General features: G+C 38.0%; 2 protein-coding genes across 5 annotated transcripts in view; one reads left to right on the top strand and one right to left on the bottom strand.

Moving 5' to 3' along the window:
* IMMP2L (inner mitochondrial membrane peptidase subunit 2) overlaps positions 1-18,906 on the bottom strand; it is an 841,928-nt gene that overhangs the window by 371,869 nt on the left and 451,153 nt on the right. The window lies entirely within an intron of this gene.
* Positions 7,474-18,906, top strand: part of LRRN3 (leucine rich repeat neuronal 3) — a 51,052-nt gene continuing 39,619 nt past the window's right edge. Inside the window, exon 1 of the mRNA XM_008162510.4 lies at positions 7,474-7,926. The gene's annotated coding sequence lies outside the window, so the exon portion shown is untranslated. The remainder of the gene's footprint in view (positions 7,927-18,906) is intronic.

Below are 18,906 nucleotides of genomic sequence, written 5' to 3'. Positions count from 1 at the left end.
CCAAATCATTCACGGTCCATCCTTGGAGCTACAAAAGTTGCATGCTGAATTTCTCAACGGTGTCATGACAAGGGAGAAAAGGAGTATAGGTCAGAAAATCTGCTTTCCCTATTTTGTTTACTAACACATGGTCAGGAAAAGCCTTTTGATTTTTAAAGGATCTGTGAAATATTGTGTATACACACACACACACACACCCTACCTCTTGCACAATATTGTTAGATTGAATTCGTTAAAGTTGTGGTATTTTAAGTCTCTTTTGTTTTCCCCATTTCTTTCTCAGTGCCATAATGCAATCCTCATGGTTTGAGCACCAGACTTCAAATGAGAGATCTATTCAAAGCATGTACAGACAAAATAAGTGGTTTCCTTAGTAATGGGAACTATGTGAAAGCCTTTGAAACAGCCCTCTCCCAGTAAGTCCCTCCCCCGCCCAGTTTATTAGTGCACAGATAGGCTCACAAAAAACACCATGCAGCTTGTGAGAATCCCTAAAGTCTGCGATGGCAAAATTATAGCGAGTGGGGGAATATTTATTGCATTGCTAATTAAATATATTTCCTTCTTCAAAATGCAAATGTAATATGTTTGTGTCCTTTTTAAAAATCATTTTCTAGATCTCTGGATTGAAAACCCCAAATTATATACCATAATTACTAGTCAATTCATTTCAACATTCATTACATTTATATATATATTAAACTGTACTTGATCTAAACTAGTATTCTGAGCTAACCGTACTCTCAACATGTGCTGCACATATCCTGCCTGTCCCTTGTTGTTCCTAGTCCGTGCCATAACAATTATCCATGAAGTAAGTTTGAGTTTATGCTATTGATAAGGGAAAATCATTATTTTACTTTTTTTGAGCTCAGAAGTAAATAAAATCATAAGGATATCATCTCTACAGTATCTAGAATGTGGTCCTGTTTATACAGGTTTCCAAGGCAGCAATATAGCTCCCATAAAGACTGCTGCAAATTGTAAATAATCTAGAATCGCTATTATCTTCAGTCCTCAGTCCCATCCCGACATAACATTGCAGCTAGAATACTATGATAAAATAGTTAATCTGATTTTAGCTAAAAAAGTTAGGAAAATCACATCTGAAATTCTGTCCTTAGGAGTGACAACCAACGCAGACAGGTACACATAACGAATAAGCTTAATATTGCAGGGGGAAATGTCCCATAAAAACTAATCAATACTCCAAAGAAAAGACTGTGACAGAGTTAAATGACATCTACATTCCTGGATTACCTACGAACAAAAAAACAAGTGTACACCCTTTGTTTATTATTGAGGTGAGAATATCTAGCATGTCACCTGTTTGCATTCCTGATCTATTCAGACATTTAACTACATTGCTAAAGTCTGGAAAAGATGTGAACCCTCACAACTATGCCCAGAAAATCATCTTCTCCTATTTCATCCAGAACTCAGTGCACACTCTCATTCCTCTCCTCTACATCAGTAAAAGATCTGTAGCAAATTCCCTTGATGGGTTTCTGCTGGTTCCATGAATCGCCTCCTTCAAAGCTGGTGTACATTGCATTTGAGAGCACATCAAAACTGAATGTGTAGATGCTAAAACGCAGAAAAGACATAGGTGAATTTTGCAAAATATCATTCAACTTTGTGTCATGCATAGGTGGGCTTCAGGGGGATGAGAGGAGGAGAATTGAGGTCCCTCTGGTTTCTCCTTAACCAAACTATATTTAGGCGAATAGGTTTGAGTCGGTTCTTCTGGTGACCCATGCTTACTTCTGAGGTTATTCAACTAAAATAACTTTACATCCTCCAATTAATTCAGCTCATTAATGGTGTGGGGAAACCAATGGGAAGATACAAGTTACCATCAATAAGATGACCTTCTGATAAATGCCACCTCCTCAAATGGCATAAGTCCTCAAAGAGCATAGTTTCATAATGAACCTGAAGAAAAACTTCCTAATCCCCTCTCAAGCCATAGTTCACATCAGAGCATACCTCAAAATGCCACTGAGGATTGTAATTAACCCTGCAGAGAAATTCTTGACAATAAGACTCCACCTTATTTTCTGGTTGCTGCAGGTTTTATCCTTTTGGTGTTTTCACCTGAATCCCCAAGGATGTACCACAAGAGCATCAGGCTGAATCTCAAAGACTTGAGTTTCCTGTCTCTTTTAAAGGCCTCTAAACCTGTCATCACATCCTCATACATTAAAGGGTAGTTGAACTGTCAAACAACCTGTCTGAGCCACTGAGAACTGTTCTCTGGGGAACAGTGGTTTCTCTCAGAAGTATTATTTGTGGCTAAGATCAACAGAAACATTCCAACTTCCTGCTCCCAACACAGGCACCAAAAGGCCAAGAAGATGGAGGCTTTCTCCTTTCCTTGATCAGACCTTTCCTCCACTTTTACTGCTCTGACACAGCTCATGAGCATGAAAGATATGCAGCACTGGAGTCAGGAGTGCACCAAAACTGAAGGAGGAGGGTTGATCAACTTGTGAATACCCCAAGGATAGATGATAGGTAAAATGGCACACCCACAAATTGATATGGCCTATCTGTGATGAAAAACTCCAGGATAATGAGAAGGATGAATGGGGCAATGGAGATATGCCTTCTTCAGAAGGATGGCGCATATGATAATTTACGCTACCTGACAATCTGCCCCTAAGAATCTTGACTAGAACTATAAGGCCCTCTCTGGAGGAGAAACCTGGAAAATGGTCTCTATGTCTAATACATTTCAGCTCTATAATCACTATTATATACTTTGTCAGACTGACAGGTAAATTGATGAAAAGTGAGTGAGTGAGTGAGTGTGTAAGAAAAGTCAATTTTGGAGATGGAAGAGAACTTGCTGGCCTTGTTCTATTGAACCTAATACAGTTTGACTGAGGCTGTTGAGAGAACCTTTATATTCTGGATGGGTCCTATTCCAAATCTAATCATTTTGTCTGAGGAAAAAGCATTCTTGTGTTTCATTTTCAATTGAACTGTCTTTGTCTCAAGAGAACTAAAATCCTTCAGTGTCCAGTGCTTATAAATCAGACATTCATTAATATTATTAATATATGATGAGTCAAACATCTCAGTTATATCCCTCTGAATTGGTTGAGGAGATCTCTCTGTCTTCAGACAAAGATCTAATGTCAAACACAGCTGAGGCAAAATCAGTTTTAAAGTGAAATAAGGAGTACACTGTGCTTGAAAACATATGAACCACTGGTTCTTAAGTTCCTCTATGTTCTGGCTGCTTTGCACCACTGTAGCTCCCTCAGGATTCCCCTTCAATAAGGGAATTCCCAGGTGACAGAGAGAAGCGGTGCAGTCTCGATTCCACTCCCTCTCAACCCCCAGTGAAGGGACATGTTCTAAGACAAGGGAATATGGACGGCTCCCCGGCTATCGGAATCCACACTTAGGGCCAGAGGCAGTTGGCCATAAATTAAAGTAGTTCTGGTATTTTTCCAAGCTGCAGCAGGAACCAGACCAGTTCCAGTGCAGAACACATTCAGACAGATGCCTTCATGTCAACCTTGAAGATAACTTGCCCTCCCTGCGCTCTGTTGACTGCAGTTCTGGCATAACCCAGGAGTTTGCTCTGTCTTTATTTTGAATTCCAACATATGAAACACAGTTGCCATTTAATTAAGAACTTGAGCACATCTGGAAACATGCAAAACTCCCATGGTTATCAAGTTAAGCAACAGATTATTAACTAAGTCCATATTCAACCTCACTTAAGTCACCTTCAGATTTTAAACATATCTTATATGAAATTTAAACATATAAGAAATTTGCCCTTATTGTGCTGCTCACTAAGGCCCAGATCTTGCAAAGACACATATTTGGGTGGGCTCTTACATCCATAATGAGTCTTTACCTGGATGTAAGGGTAAGTCCATAGGGATCCCTTTTACAGGATTGTGGACTACATTTCTTGTGTCCTTCTGCTTAATCACCACCCTTTTAGTATCAGTAACCCTCAGTACTTGCCAAAGGAGGAGTTGGAGGCAACACCCATATTTAGGTTGCCTAACTCTTTCCATATAAAAGATTCTTGCAAGCATTTTTAGAAGCGCTAATACCAGCAATACTTTGAAATCCAGAAAAAACTCTGGGGGCTAGAAACATGCCCCTCCTCCCCCCACTTAAAAATCTGTTCATGTTTGGCTGAAATATAAACTATTAAAAATCATCATTCCCCTTCCCTTGCTTGTGGTCCTCAGGAAAATTTTGTCAAAGTGCCACAGTAATATGTGAACATTAACATTCTAAGGCTGGGCCCGTGCCACCACGCAAATAGCAGCACACATGCCGTACTGGAAACTCCTGTGAGCTGCTGGATCAACTATAGAGAAAGGTTGAGGAGTGAGCCAGGCAACGCCGCCATTATTCCTCACCACAACCCTCCCTGAATACAATACTTGGCCCCAGTGGCCACCCTCCCATCTGGGACACCCCTATGACAGGAGCTCCCTCAACTCTTGGGGGAGGACGGAGACAGAGAGTGCTGGGCATAGTTTCTCCAACCAGATTCAGCACATAGCCCCACTGGCCCATTTCCCTCTTCCCCACCAAAGATAACAGGCTTCTCCTATGGTCAGCTACAGTTCGTTCTGTAGATCAAGCTGTACTGAAGATTCAGATTTCAAACCCTGCTGGTGATACATACAGTTGTAAAAAATAGAATTTATTTCTATCTTTTTCCTTTAAGCAACCAAACACCTAGAAAATTACATATATGACCTACATTAACAGAATGTTGCTTAGATTGCAAAAGCACTCGAAAGTTAGGAAATGTCAGATTTACAGTTGCCCATGCAAACTTAGTTCAGCCCCCTTGTGTGTATACATTATTTTGCATTACTTACATAATCACAAACTATGTTTTCCACAGAACCATTGTCTCATGCAGTTCACATTGGATGCAAAAGGAGGCAGAATCAAGGTTGCATGGAAACCTTAAATCTGGCATTTCCTAACTTTCAAGTGTTTGACTTTGCAACCTAAAAAACATTCTTTTAACATACTTTTTTAGTATGTAATTTTCATTAAGCTTTCTAAGCACTTCTGCTTATCTCTTCAACACAGTTCTGTGTGCATTCAGAGAGCTAATTTCCAAATAATGCCAGTAATAAAAGTTCTATCACCATCAACTCTCTTAACAACTGTAAACATACAACACATTAATAGTCTAGTAAAGTGGTTCTCAACCTTTTCCATACTATGACCATATGTTACAACAAGAAAACAAATTTCAGCCTCCCTCCCTCACTCTAGAGAAGAGTGGTCACAACTCCCAGATTGATCACCCTTCCTCTACTGCATCAAAGTACCTCTCCATTTCAACCAATAATTATTGGGTTTGTTCTGATGTCTCACTCACCTAGTATGTAAAACCCACTGAAAACAAACTCCATTTTAGTGTTTGCACACCTTATTTTCTCCCTCACTCTGCCCCTCACCTCACAGTCTGATGAAAAAAAATTGCAGAGTGAAAGCTAATAAACTATATATAAATCTGGTGAAATACATTATGTTGCTATTTTAAAACTACCAAACATGTTGGTGAAATCAGCAGGAAAAGAGCTTCTAATGAACCTTAATCATCATAATTGTATCAGTTATAAAAAGTATTTTACGTTGCAAGCATTTTGAAAACATCTTTAAAAAAATCTTTGGTATTAGCTGAAATGAAAATTAAATTATTTCTCTTTGATATAATTAAAGTATATTCTTATATAAATATCAGTTAAATTGTAGTTTCATATACATGTCAATCAAGGAGGTATTTTAATTACATATCAAAACTTACTTTCCTTATGCAAGTGCACTCTAATTGATTTAATTATTTAGCCCTCCAATTATATAGTCCATATCAATCAACCAAAATGAAGCACTTACGTAGTAAAAATATAATCTGAATTTCATACATCAAATCATTGCATCCATTTTTGCATGATTCTCACACACTATATGTTACTTAGAAAACTGAAGTGTACAGCTCTGAATATTCTTGAATGATTCATTGAAATTGTGTGCATGTGCATGTATATAAAAATAAGAAGAGACCTGCACATACCTTTAAACAACATGTAAAATGTTCTCATCATTAAGAATAAATTCAGCATTAATATATTTTTGAAAAATCAAGATGTGTGTTTCATTATAGCTACTACTAATGTAAGTATCAGCAAGGAATGTGTGGATTTTGCACCTATTTGCTCTTAACATGTTACTCCAAAGTGACTTTTATTCCAAGTATTTAGCAGTATTTTTAAATCACATGTTATAAAATAAGCAACTTTATAAAGCATAAAACCAATTCCTCAGGGAATTAATAAAGCCTATAATCTAAGATTCAATGTGATACTTAGTGCTCACAAAACAATAACTATTATTTTAATAGTACTGTGGCATTTTGTTGCTGTTTCATTTAGGAAACAGATATTGATCCCTCATGCAATTAGACGTGACTGTCAATCTTTCTTCAAACAAAACTGAAGAAAATGAAATGAAAACCACATTTCATTTTATTCCACTAGAGGGTGGTCTGCATCAGTCAGGGTGATAGTAGGAAATTTATGTAAGACAAATCCTTTCTAGTTTTGACCTGTTGATAAACAGGTCTTTATAATCCACTATTCTTTGTCCCCTGTTACAAAATCATTTCTTTACATGATAGGGTATTCGCAATGAGGAGTTTTTTTCTAAACAACATCCACCTAATTGTTGTTGTTCGGGAAGTAAAGTGGTAATAAATTTTCAGAAAACAAACATTTTCTGAACTGTTCTGTAACCTCAGAAGCCTGCACAGATGCAGAGTCTAGTTTGCCTGCCTTTTATTTACAGAGATAAGGACAAACACAGTGTCAGTGCCTCTGCAATAGTCCCCCAAGTACTAAAGAAAATATTATAAGGAGGGAAAAAAAGAAAATTCTGTGCATTCAATTGCTTCACTTTACTAAATGGCCATACAATAACCAGTCAACTGGACAGGAGGGGGAAAAAACAACCATTTTTTAAAAAACAAATCTGGTCTTCATTTTATTAATACTTCATTTTACATTTGTAAAATTGATTTTTAGCCACTCAATGCACATAAAAAACTTTAATATTCTGTCTTTAAAAAAGGGGGAAAGAAAGAGATTGGTAAATCATCTATACTGGCCAAAATTAAAAAATACAGCAAAAGATAAAGGAAAAAGAAAATGCTTTACCAAATTACTTCAATCTGTATGTGGTGTCTTTTGAACTAAAGCAACCTGGTTAAAGTTTAGTGATCTCTGATCAGTTGCTTTGAGCATAGATACCCTCCCTCTATCTCTTAAAGATTAATTTAAATATCCTACATTGTCTCACAAAAATATGAAAGCACTGCTCCATACCCTCCCCGAATCAGAAGAGATACCCAGAAACATATAAAGACTTGTTCCCTTTATTCGTATCCTAAGCAGCAATGTCATATAACAGACAGGATTTTTCAGCCAACCAGACTGGAGCAGCTGCGAGTGCTACATCTTGGCACTCTGAAGCTATTGGCTCCTCTCTGGGGAGTGGAGGATGTTCAGTTATTAATGACCGCTGAGCAGGCAGCACCATGTCAGTGTGACAACTGATCGGGTGAACGATGCAGCTCTAACCACCATGGAAACAAGGAGAAATAAGAAGAGCTAGCAGGCATCTTTCTCTTCACTGGATTGTGAGCCTCAGCCAGCCGGCAACAGAGATCTGACAAACGTAAGGGATCTCAGCTGGCAGCACAGAGATTCTCTCATTTTGTAGGATATCTATAGATAAATGTATCATATACTATATATACATGCAACTCTTCACACCCTGCATTAACACAAGTATGTGGTTACCTGCACTAAGGAATCCAAATATACAGATGCAGAAGTCCTCCAGCACTGAAACTACTCTTGCAGGGTAAGTTTGTTTATATATATTATGTGATGTGTTCTACTGTTTATATTTTCATTTACACAATCCCCCCTTTCTTGTTTCCTTCAACTTATTCTATTAGACTCTTTCCAAATTTTACTTTACGTTCAGAATACAAATGCAACCACCTTTTGGCTCACAGATAATCTAAATGTATTTGCAGGTCTCTTAGATGTGTGCATTTGCTAGCTTGAAAGAACATCAAAGGATTTAAAAAAAAAGAACATTTTCCCCAGTCTTTGCAATGCAAAATCAAATTACACAGTTGCTTCGTGTTTTGAAACCAATAAAACAAGATACAGGACAGCTATTTTTTCCTCTCTCTCCCCAATGGTTGGATTAAGGCAAATGCCATTGTATGTCAGGACCTAAAGCCACTGAGCACCGAAGCTGAATGAGCATATCACAAACAGTTATTGAATTTCTGCCAGGCTACATCTTAGGGATTGTGGCAAATGACTTCCCCTAAAAAAAATCCCTTTAACAGTCAGAAGGGCCAGTGTGAAGCTCTGATTGCTACTGTAGCTGGAACTGACACATGCTAGGTAAAAAGGATAACATTAAGCAAAAGAGTTCTAATCTTCTTTGGTAATTAACAAGACCACAGCAGGATGGCTCTAAAGTACATTTTTCATTTGAGAAGATTGTTGTTCAAATCAATTGCTATATTTCCCCTAGCCTGTTTTTCTACAGAAAGGCTTTTCAATGTATTTGTAAGAAAATGTCTTTGTTTTCATATGTCTAGTTTTTGCCCAGTGTTGCTGATCAGAATGAGAAGAGCCTCCCACAGGGGATGGGGGGGGGGGCAGGAAGAGGAACAGAGGGGAGAATAAGAGCTAAACATTCTCCATATAATCAATATGAAATATCATGCTTGCTTTAATGTTGCTTAGTATGGGTACTTGTGTGTCATATCTTTCACCCAATATAAGCAAAGGCTTTAATATAACTCCCTTAAGATGAAAACATGTTCAGCAAAGTCCATCAGCATACATGGCTCAGTGACTTAGGCAGCAGTGCAAGCTAGAGATTTTACTTCATATCCATGCAAAGGGGAGGTTGGCTGTCTAATGTGTGCTTCCAAAGCTTTCTACAGAGCTTTTCTGTTTTATGGAGTAACACGTAGGTGTTAAAGCAGTTCACCCCTGTTCACCCTACAAAAACACCAACAGGAATCTGCTCCTCTATAGCAACGTAATTATTGGCTTGTACAATTGCAACTTCAGAGTTATTGTTTGTTTCTCAAATTACAGTGAAGACAAACATGAAAAGACAGTCAACTGCTGCATACCTGTCACCTTCTCATAAATATATCAAAAAAGGGGTGGTGTAACAATATGTAGGGGAAGATGTCAATTAATTCAGATGACCTTTGTAAATGATGACAGTAAAGCAGCTCTGACAACATGCCACAGCATTTTATTTTCCCACTGGAAAATAAACGAGCTTAATAAGAGGTTTCTTTTCAGAGTGCAAAATGAAAGGTACTGAAGCATAGCTCCCGTTATTAGCAAACTTGCTTTATGAATGGAAGTCTGTTTAAAACATACAGGTTTATCATACAATATGAAACATTAACTTCTGCTTTTATTACTTAAATTACCTTTTCAGTCATACTGCATGTTTTTTTTTAAGTTGTTTAAAGGAGAACTGCAACCCTCTGGTTTATACTGGTACAATATGTGGCACTGCAATGAGGAAAGAACTCGTATTGTTTCTTCTTGTTATATGCAGAGCACTACTTGCATGAAAACTTTTTCTACATTATATGTCACAGCCCAGAGTTCTGAATCTTTACTTTCACTCATATTTTACATAATCAATACCATTAAAAGTTAACCTTGATAACTTTAAACCTAAGATCCACTGTTCTTTTTTGCCACATATACTATTTCACATACTGTTACACTATTTACAAAGATATTCCAGCTTTTGAAACATGCATTCATTCCAATCACTCATGAATACAAAGGAAACATAGATGTCCTGATAAATAGCTAAGACTTCTTACCCATTAACCCAGCTAAACTGTATGATGACCCTATATTATGGTTAATACTCCCTAAAGCCCCCTGGTATAATATCACAGTGTCAGAGACAATGACTGGCTAATATTGTTATGGCAACCCTCGAAGTACCCCCTTTCAGAGACGGTAGATTTGGGAATTACATCACAATTCCTGTTTGGAGTACCCAGGAGCATGTGGGTATTTTTGTTTTGTACTAGATTAGACCAGACCATCTGTAACATGCGGCCACCTGCAATGCATATAATAAAATATCATGCATAATCCTTATTAATCGGTTTAGCATAAGAAGCTTTACGAAAATATTAATATACTGCAACCTACTTGTGATTAACAAGGGACACAGGGGGACAAAACTCAGACTTTGTGTAAGTCAGAGTAATTCAAATTAATGCAGTTGCACCTGCTTTCTCTGAATTTGACCCCTACTCTTAATGATGTTAATACAGATTCCAAGAACAAACATAATTTTATTGGTCAAAAAGAACTACTATCACTTTAAATAGTTGGCAGCTAAAGAGCTCATTCAATAGCTAATTTTTTGTAGAAGCTCATGTAATAGAATAAGATAAGCAGTAAAAAACAAACAGCCTGATGTAAGATAAGGACTATCTTGCTTCAATAAGGAAAGCCTCCAGATAGAGGCAATTAAACATAATTTGATTTCTTGCATTGTATTAAAGACATTTTTAGCAGGTTATGGGGAATCAGAAATATATTCAATGACTACAGTAACTCATGTATCCCTCTTCCACCCAACAACATATTAAGGTGAAGAAAACCATAAAAATCAGAAGGCATAGTTAATATCTCTAGAGTATTATCACAGACACGTTGTAAACTCTTCTACCTTATACTCTGAAAATACTACTAAAGACAAACTACAAAATGAGATAATGGAAAACTGATTTGACATAAATCACTCATAAAATTGGTTTTTGTTTTTTGTATTTTTGAAGTAAAAGATTTCTCAAAAAAAGGTCAATTTTCAAATATACCTATACAGTTCTTTCTGTATAATACACTCCAGGCAAACTGTTATTTAAAAAAAAAAACTTTTAAATTTCCTTTTAATAAGAGGGTTGTGGTTACATACATAGATCTGGGAAGAAATTTCAGTAAGCAATTAAAATGTTTTACTGAGTGGAAATGCCATTGGAACATGAGAAGAAACAGTGCAGCAAATGCCATTAAAAAGGTCATTAGGAGCATCAGTATTAGCAAGAAATCAATATTGTTCATTGTAAGTCTTTGTAAGTGGGAAAATGCAGTACATGCAATTTATTTATTCAACCGAGCAGTTTGTAAACAGCTGAATGCTATTATTGTAAGTCATCTATAGGTCACAATGAGCATTTATCAATGTTTTTGGTATCAAAAACACTTTTTAGACATCCACAGTCTAGATCAGTGGTTCTCAACCCACGGCCCACATGTGGCCCAATTAGCACACAGTTGCGGCCTATCTGTGTGTTAAAAAAAATTCTAAATTTGCACTCTGATCTGGCCAGGGGCAGGGTTGGTTGAGGGGAGACAGCATCTGGCAGCCTGCTGGAGCACTCCTGCCAGCAGGGAGCTGGTGAGTGCTGCAGGAGAGTGAGGCTCTGGGCAGGTGGGGGGGGGGGGCACTCTGGGCAGTGAGGGGGTGGGGGTGCTGGAAACAAGGGGTTTGTGGGGATGCTGCAGCACCCCCAGGTTTTAGGTTGGGCTTTGCTCCTGACTGCACTCTGAGGAGGTGTCTCTGGGTGGTGGGCGCTGAGTATGGGGGGGGGGAATTGGGAGGGGTGCTGTGCTTCTCAACCTGCAGCCCACGTAATACGTTGTGGGCCACATATGCAGCCCACAATGATAAATAGGTTGAGAACCACTGGTCTAGATGAACTGTAAGGTTACAAAGACACAATTATTTGAAAGTTATAGACATACTTGATATTACTGATATCAACCTCCCTAATATAGGGCCATTTCCTCCAGTGGGATAAAATGGCACACATTCAGCGAAGTGAATGGAGCAATATCAATTTGTATCAGTTGAGGATCCCTCCTGGATCTCAATAGGGTTATTCCCACCTGAGGCTTTAGGTAAAGTAGCTGGGGTCCTAACTGTTGAGGAAGAATAATATGGTGAGAGTGAAATACACAGTAACTGCAATTTTTTCAAAAGGCTTGTTAACTTTAACCTCTCCGGATAGGACTCCTGTTTGTACTAGTTGAGAGCTATGTTGAAAGATTCAAGAAGTGAAATAATAATAACATTTTATTCATATACACATAAAATGTGGCACCACATAGTCAACCACCTAAAATCCAATATAAAGTGAACAACAAAGAAAAACCATAGACTCCCGTTACTGGCTGTCCTTTTCCATTATTCAAAGGCATCACTTGATAAACATGATACATTTATCAGGCCGGTTTTCCTTCAACTATATGCTTAGTCTTAAATTATGAAACATTTGGAAATCGGCTTATTCTTGCATCTCTCTCATTCTTCCCATTCCCAGTTCTACTTATCGGTTTGCCTTGAAAGCAATTCACACTTAAATACATTCAACTGATCCAATTTTGAATGGAAATATAAGTAAAAGCACACAATTTGTACATTAAACAATTAAACTTTGGTACAGTGCAATATGGAGACATTTCTTCTTCAGCTAACATTTTTCTCCATTAACATATTTTCTTTTAGACAGCACATTTTCTGTAGCTGCTATGCCATGGGGACATAAAGCTACGATCTAATGTAAACTGGACCAAAACCAAGTGCTGTGGGCTTCACATTATTTTTGTTATTATTATTTATGGAATTAAATACAAGCTTTGGGCCAAATTCTCTGGTGGTGTAACTCCAATGACTTCAGAGTTATGCCAGAAGAGAATCTGCCTCCTTCTACTTAAATCAATCTGAGAAATAGCTTTCCACAACATTAGTATAAAATAAACACTTAACAATTTCTCTTACTGCTTAAGCTTCAATCTTTGGAGGTAAAGTCTGCAAATCTGAGTAAAAAAGCTGGCAAAAAAAAATCTTTCAAAATGCCTACTGTTTATTAGCATTATCCAGGAGTCTTTTACTGGAGGCTTCTTCTCATGTGAATAACAACTACTCTGCCAGGAAAAACATTAAAGTCTCTAAAGAAGTCTTCCAGAAAAAGGTTGAATATCAGCTTTAAGTTTAACTATATCAAGAATCCCTGGACATCCAGCTACCTACATTAAGAAAAAAATGACTGTTTATACAATTCTCTTATCTATGAGGCTGCCAATTTCTGCAAAGCCTTGCTGAATAAATTAGAGATTAACAACAACATGCACCATAATAGATATATAGAAAGAGATAGAAAGACAGATACACACAAACTCCAGCAAAATCATCTACTGGGACTTACTTTACTGAGCCTCTTAGGATTGAAAACCACATGGGAGTGGACAGTGTCATTGAAAAGAAAACAGGAATCTCCTTGTGGGAAACTCCTCATGCAGGGAATGTGGTGCTATTAACACCAAGTTCAGCAAATTAGTGGGCTGTTAGCATGATTTCGTATAATTAGAGGAAATTGCAAATGACAGTAAGGTTGGTTAGCTTCATCACTATGGCCATAATACAGGAAAGCACCCAAGCATTCTCTTAAGCATGACTTAAGCATGTGCTTAAGTGCTTTCCTAAATCAAGACCTATAGTTCGGTTTCACAGCAGTGACATAACTTTGCTGTGAATAGAACAAAATATTGCATTGTACATTAGGTCTGAATTTCCCTTTCCTTCATATGCCGTGTAAATTTGCATTGTGCTTAAAATCAGTGTGAAATTTGTCACCTGCATAAGATTTTTTTAAAAAGTAAAGATAAGTTTTCTCAATCCTTGCAAAAGTATAAGGTTAGTTCTAAATTTAAAGGATTTTATATATATTTTCCTTTCCCTTGTTCCATTCCTGTTCCTTATTTCCAAAAGAGGTGCTTCTCTACCTTCCCTGGCCTTCCATCAACCCCTGAAAGGGGCTTCCTCCAGAGTAGGCATCATTAACCCTAGCTGTGCTGACACTGTGCTGACACTGGCCTAATCCCACACATTGCCAACAGTGTGCTGAATCCTCTTCACCATCAGCCTGATGGCCCAATGCAAACGCTCTCCTCCTTTATGGTTCTGTCCCGGTGGAGAGGTCAGGAGCAGGCAGTGCAGGGAAGTGGAGCATGTCAGGAAGGAAGAGGGACCAGTCAGGACCTGTTCTAGACAAGAATCCCAACTTGGCCCAGACTCCCAGAAACCTTCCCTCTACCCAAAACAGCAAACTCTAGCTCAGTGGTTCCCAAACTTTAACAACGTGTGAACCCCTTTCACTAAAATGTCAAGTCTCGCGAACCCCCTCCTAAAAATGAATATTCCCAGGGATTTTCTCCTTTACCTGAGTATAAATTATAAAAGCAGTGATCTTGGAAATATAAAATTTGTTTTTATCACATGTTTATTACACACTATTTATTATTAATTACTATTTATCATTACAGTATTTTTATTACATTATGAAAATGGCAACACTCTTCCAAGATCTCAAGCTTGTATCACTTGAATAAGCCTGTTATAAAGACAAGGCTCTTATGTTTCATCAAGGATTATCAGATGTGAAACAGCATGAAGGTATTTAAGAAGCCAACTCAAAGAGTTCCCCCTACACAAGCATTCAGGTCTTCAGTCGTCCAGGAAAGCACCACACGTTACAACAAAGCTTAAACTTGTTCTTCATAATAATTTTAAAAACAATACTAGCTGCCTATTTAATTTTAAAAACAGCAAAAAATACCCACCTCCCTTTCCATTTCTTATAAGGAGTCTTGAAGTTTAAATCTCCTCAGTGCAATAGATATGCTTGCTTTGATCTGCTTAGCTCTTGGAAGTCCAGGGGCTCCAGGCTGCTGGCCTCATGCTGCCCGGGGCCCCTAGCGACAGCTCTGTCCACCATTAGGGAATTTGTTCCCGAGAACCCCCTGTAACATTTCGTGAACCCCCAGGGGTTCACAAACCCCAGTTTGGGAACCACTGCTCTAGCTGCTCCCATAACCCTCACAAAACAGCTGTCTTTTAGGTGTTCATCATGGAAAATAGCCAGACTCCTAAAAGTTGTTCCCCCCACTCCCAATTTTAAAGCTTAGAAAACAATTAAATGGGTCAAATTTTCATTTATTTTTCTTGCAAAGCTCTAAACAAAAATATCTTAATATGAAAAACAAAAAATATTGCAGACAGGCAGAGTTCCATTTCCAGCATTGTGGGAGTCAGATTAGATTCATAACTCCCATTAATGCAGTTAACAATAAATAGGAGCAGTGTGACTAATTTCTATGCCTGGTGCTGAGAGTTTATCCCAGATACTTTTACTGGACTAAGCCCTTTAGAGTATATTTTTCCACATGGCCAGGTATTAAGTTGAAAAACAACTGCTGAGCTTGTACAATAGTTATTTTTATGACACGTCCGCAATAAGGTGATTTCATTATTCCCTTTAATAGAATTTGCTAGCATGGTTATTACTTGATAAAGTATAACCACACTGCCTTGAGAAAGGGAAAATGATGAATGATAGTAATACTAGTTTATGGGGGCAATGCTGAGATGTGAGGAAAGACAAAAAGGACGTCACTGTAAATATAGGGCTAAGCAGATTCACCTGGCACACACTGCTCAGATTATGCATCCTCCTGACTCTTCCTTTGGTGTAGTTTATTCAGACACTATTTTTTATATATATGGCATCATATATATCTGAAGTGTCAGAAGGGTGTGTATACATACACACACACACAAACACCAGCTTCTGACTCTTCAGTTGCTTGTCACATGTATTACAATAATGGAAACATTTTGTACTTACCATATAGCTCAAGTAAAGGCTGTGCACTGCAGATATTCATGGGAAAAAGGATCCTGCCCCTAAGAGTGTCAGCAAAGTCACAGTATCCCACACCCATGGGGAGGCAGAGAAATAGCTAGCAGATCCATGTAATTACAGATCCATTGGCCATACTTCCTCCCTTCCAAAGACCCAACAATTCTCTGAATGCTTGGACCTGGAGATCCCTACCCAATTCCCTAAGCCCAGCCTCTTCTGCACAGCTACACTGTAACATTGGGCACTAACAGGATTTGATCCTAAGTGAATAAGGCAATTAAGGCACTCTGTGAACTCTTTTCAACTTTTCTATAAAATATTAATCTTCACATCTTACCATGCATTTCATTTTAAGGGTTACATTTTCAGAATGTGTCCTATCTTTTCCAGGCAAAATGTGTGCCAACATTTTGTCACCCCTCACCATCCCTTCCAATTCAATAGCATGTTCAAATCCAGTAGGAAGAAGAGCAAATAAGTCACATTTGTATCCACTTTGTAGCTGGCACTAACATACAGACACAACATGCCCACCAGAGAGGAAGTTGGGCTTCCACCCACTGGAAACATACCCTTAAATATGATGATCACATTCTGTAACATGTACATTTTTCTTTCTACAATACAAATTACATTATGTAAAACACACAAAATGGAAAGAAATGAAAAGGGAGTAATAAAACAGTGCTAGTTTGGGGTATAAGCCAAGGAAATTTTGCTTAACAACTCATGTGATGTTCGTAATTCTTCCTCATTAGCAACAGATACTACAGCACAAATGGCCCTCTATCATGTTGTCTCTAAAGTGGGCAATTTCATATACTCCGGGTGATTTTTGTTTATGTTCAAGTATCCCAGTACAACTGAGCTGGATAAAAAACATTGTGGGAAGCCTTAACTGAAATTGTTCTCTTTTATTCATACTTGCTTTTCGCTAATTGTGTTGGTTTCTGTTTCCCCTTAGCAACATTTCAACTGAGTTCTGTGTAAAGCTAATTATAAGAGAATGTTATGCTAAAAAACCAACAAAATGAAACTATGAACATTAAAATGTCTATAACAAGCAGAGCAATTTAAAATCCTTTCACAGATGGTCCTAAGAATTGCCACCACTGGGCCCAATCCTACTTCCATTGTAATAAATGTCAAAAGTCCGAATGATGTCAACAGAAGCAAGAATGGGGCATTAAGAATCTTTTCTTTTCACCTGTTGGTGTTTTTATCATTTTTTCATCTAGGAAAGCAGAACTCATCATGCTGCTTCATTTGAACTCATACAGTAAGGTAGCAGACACAAAAGAATAACTCAAAGAGGTCTCTTTTTTCATTGTTTGGAAAAATCCTAGTCATTTCACACATTTTAGCGCAATCCTATTTCTCTGAAGGTCTAGAGGACATCCAAAGCCTTCAGATAATCAGGATTTCAGATGGGGGGGGGGGGAGGTCAAGCCAGCCAGCTTTAAAAGGCCTGCCTTCAGGATCTCCATCCCCAAAATCCAGAGAAGAGTCCACCATCTGGTTTTTCAGATGCTGTGCTCTGAGAGATCCTGGGAACATCACCAGCCTTCAGTTAATCATTTTTTGGTTAATTGGAGTTTGATTAATTTGGGTTGCCTGTTGTGCATTTTACTTCACATTTGTGAGGGAAATAGTTGTTCAGGAAGCCAGCCAATAGAATGTCCGACTGTTACTAAAGTATTACATTCTCAGTGAGGAAGACCAAACCTCCTCAATATTTAATACGTGTCTAGCCTTGAAAAAATAATTCATGAGGAATGAAACCCATATTTCAAAAAAGAGTATATATGAGTCCAGTACTGTAACGTCACTATCACTACAGCTTTCACACTTTAGCATTACAATAAAGGAGCACTTTTCTTTCATTTTATATTGCATATTTCACTGCACTGTAGTTAAACATATTTCAGTGAAGCACTTCATTATTTCCACAGCCAACAGAATATCTGGGTGAGGAGGGGAGGAGCAGTCATGGATTTTTCAGTTTTTGAAAGCTACAATAATTCACCGTAAAAGGGGAAAACCAATTTTTACGTCCCATTTGTGTGGCCAATTGCTTAATATGAGACAAAGTTTTGTGCTCCAGCAGTATTTTGAAACGTAGTTATAGAAAATATACAAAGGATTTACCCATATACTCCCATTTGTAGTAATGAGAGTTATAAACTTGGTTCCCCTGAATACTGAAAGCAGGGTTATGCCAAATGCCACCAATGAATCTTCATCTCTATTTACTCCACACTCAGGTTTACCAGATAGGTTGGCTCAGGACTCTGAATCTTTTGGCAAACCTGGCCTGAACCAAGCCCATTTATCTCCCCATCAGCCTGATTTCTCCTCTCTAGTAACGGTTTATTTCCTTTGGAGAGGGGAAGGAGAGATTGCAGTAGCGCACAAACCCCTTCAGCTCTTCATATATCAGATCACAAACCCATTCTCCTTGGTCTATCAAAAAGATGTTATTACAATACTGAAACAAATACTACACAAAGGACTTAATTCTGCTATCATTCACTCTTGTGTATGAAAAAGAACAGGAGTACTTGTGGCACCTTAGAGACTAACAAATTTATTAGAGCATAAGCTTTCGTGGACTACAGCCCACTTCTTTGGATGCATCCGAAGTGGGCTGTAGTCCACGAAAGCTTATCCGAAGTGGGCTGTAGTCCACGAAAGCTTATGCTCTAATAAATTTGTTAGTCTCTAAGGTGCCACAAGTACTCCTGTTCTTTTTCGGATACAGACTAACACGGCTGCTACTCTGAAACGACTCTTGTGTATGTCAGCCATAATTCCACTGGAGTTATACTAGTGTAAAACTGATACTAGTAACCTGAGAATCAGGCCCAAACTCTATAAAGAAACAATTCTCATAAGTCCCGATTCTGCTACTTTTACTTACATTGTGTGGTAATTTACTCCACAAGTAAGACACTACCTAGCATGAGTAAAGGTGACTGAAGTGAGCTCAGATAGTTCGTAAATGTGACAAGAACACTATATAGTAGATTATATCTAAGACATATGCAAACTCT

The sequence above is a fragment of the Chrysemys picta genome, chromosome 1 (assembly GCF_011386835.1).
Source record: "Chrysemys picta bellii isolate R12L10 chromosome 1, ASM1138683v2, whole genome shotgun sequence".
NCBI lineage: Eukaryota > Metazoa > Chordata > Testudines > Emydidae > Chrysemys > Chrysemys picta.
The sequence above is the reverse complement of the archived record's forward strand: the minus strand, read 5'-3'. Positions and strand labels throughout refer to the sequence as shown.